Source organism: Pleurodeles waltl, chromosome 4_2 (assembly GCF_031143425.1).
Source record: "Pleurodeles waltl isolate 20211129_DDA chromosome 4_2, aPleWal1.hap1.20221129, whole genome shotgun sequence".
NCBI classification, from domain to species: Eukaryota; Metazoa; Chordata; class Amphibia; order Caudata; family Salamandridae; genus Pleurodeles; species Pleurodeles waltl.
The window spans coordinates 432,388,573-432,391,077 of record NC_090443.1 but is presented as its reverse complement, the minus strand read 5'-3'; positions in this window follow the sequence as shown (position 1 = coordinate 432,391,077).

Sequence of the window (2,505 nt, the reverse complement as noted above, 5' to 3'; positions counted from 1 at the left end):
GAATCGACTGCTGACCGCGCTGGAAGCCTGCAAAACTGCAACAAAGTAGCAAAGACGACTACTGCGACCTTGTAACGCTGATCCTGCTGCCTTCTCGACTGTTTTCCTAGTGGTGCATGCTGTGGGGGTAGTCTGCCTCCTCTCTGCACTAGAAGCTCAGAAGAAATCTCCTGTGGGTCGACGGAATCTTCCCCCTGCAACCGCAGGCACCAAAGAACTGCATCACCGGTCCTCTGGGTCTCCTCTCAGCACAACGAGCGAGGTCCCTTGAACTCAGCAACTCTGTCCAAGTGACTCCCACAGTCCAGTGACTCTTCAGTCCAAGTTTGGTGGAGGTAAGTCCTTGCCTCCCCACGCTAGACTGCATTGCTGGGAACCGTGTGTTTTGCAGCTACTCCGGCTCCTGTGCACTCTTCCAGGATTTCCTTTGTGCACATCCAAGCCTGGGTCCCCGGCACTCTAACCTGCAGTGCACGACCTCCTGAGTTGTCTTCCGGCGTTGTGGGACCCTCTTTTGTGACTTCGGGTGAGCTCCAGTTCACTCCACTTTGTAGTGCCTGTTCCAGCACTTCTGCGGGTGCTGCTTGCTTCTGAGTGGGCTTTTTGTCTTGCTGGACGCCCCCTCTGTCTCCTCACACAATTGGCGATATCCTAGTCCCTCCTGGGCCACAGCAGCATCCAAAAACCCTAACTGTGACCTTTGCAGCTAGCAAGGCTTGTTTGCGGTCTTTCTGCACGGAAACACCTCTGCACGACTCTTCACGATGTGGGACATCCATCCTCCAAACGGGAAGTTTCTAGCCCTTGTTGTTCTTGCAGAATCCACAGCTTCTACCATCCGGTGGCAGCTTCTTTGCACCCACAGCTGGCTTTTCCTGGGCATCTGCCCACTCCCGACTTGATTGTGACTCTTGGACTTGGTCCCCTTGTTCCACAGGTACTCTCGTCAGGAAATCCATTGTTGTTGCATTGCTGGTGTTGGTCTTCCTTGCAGAATTCCCCTATCACGACTTCTGTGCTCTTTGGGGAACTTGGGTGCACTTTGCACCCACTTTTCAGGGTCTTGGGGTGGGCTATTTTTCTAACCCTCACTGTTTTCTTACAGTCCCAGCGACCCTCTACAAGGTCACATAGGTTTGGGGTCCATTCGTGGTTCGCATTCCACTTCTAGAGTATATGGTTTGTGTTGCCCCTATCCCTATGTGCCTCCATTGCATTCTATTGTGACTATACATTGTTTGCACTGTTTTCTATTGCTATTACTGCATATTTTGGTATTGTGTACATATATCTTGTGTATATTTGCTATCCTCATACTGAGGGTACTCACTGAGATACTTTGGCATATTGTCATAAAAATAAAGTACCTTTATTTTTTAGTATATCTGTGTATTGTGTTTTCTTATGATATTGTGCATATGACACTAGTGGTACTGTAGGAGCTTCACTCGTCTCCTAGTTCAGCCTAAGCTGCTCTGCTAAGCTACCTTTTCTATCAGCATAAGCTGCTAGACACCCCTCTACACTAATAAGGGATACCTGGACCTGGTGCAAGGTGTAAGTACCCCTTGGTACCCACTACAAGCCAGGCCAGCCTCCTACACCCAGTTTGTTCCTCCTCTGTGTTGGTGCAGGCCCCTGGTCCTCGCGAGGTACGCATTCCATTTAGCGATTCTCCTACAGCACCACATGCGGCTGAACAGCCCCATATTTGGGCTGACTGCCCTTCCTTCGTTGGAGCTCCCTCCTGGTGAGTGAAGTGCACGGATTTTTGACTTTTCATGGCGGACCTCCCCCTGCACCCAGACCTCAGGTAAGATCATGTCACGATCTTGAAAATTCAGAAGCTCAGAAATTCAGAAACTTTGAGGTGGTGGGCCTTGGGGCGGGGGGGAGGCAGAGGAGGTCTTCCACCTGCTCTGTGCCCTCATTCTATGATTCCACCTAATGCTCTGTGCCTTCATTCTATGATGACGCAGAATGAGAACTTGTCCTGTGGAGGGTCGCCTTCAATGAGTTACCATGGAATGTCCTCATGTCTGTGCCCTCAATCCTCTCCGGGAATCCCACGAAGTGGAGGTTGTTGTGTTGTGCATGATTTTCTGCATCCTCAAATCTCCATATCGCATCCCTGGTAGCAGAACAGAACCGTGACGCATCTTTCTAGAGCCCCTGTACAGGTTCCTGTAGGTCAGAGATCCTGGACTCTGGCACCGTCACCTTCTTCACCATATTTTGTAGGTCCTGCCGCAGAAGTGACACCTCGAACGCACCTTACCTATCCTCCCCTCAAGTGCCTCTTGGGAAGACTGGATCGCAGAAAGCAGAGCTGAATTGTATGGCATACCTGGCATCTTCATGTTAGTCCCAGTTGGTGGGGTGACCACCTTGGTGTAGTGTTAAATTTTCCCCTGTTGAGGTGGCCTAGGATCCTTGTCTTTGGCCATCTCTCAATACCGAGCCCCTCTGCGCCAGGAGTAGGTGAAAGCAGCATACCCAGTCCAG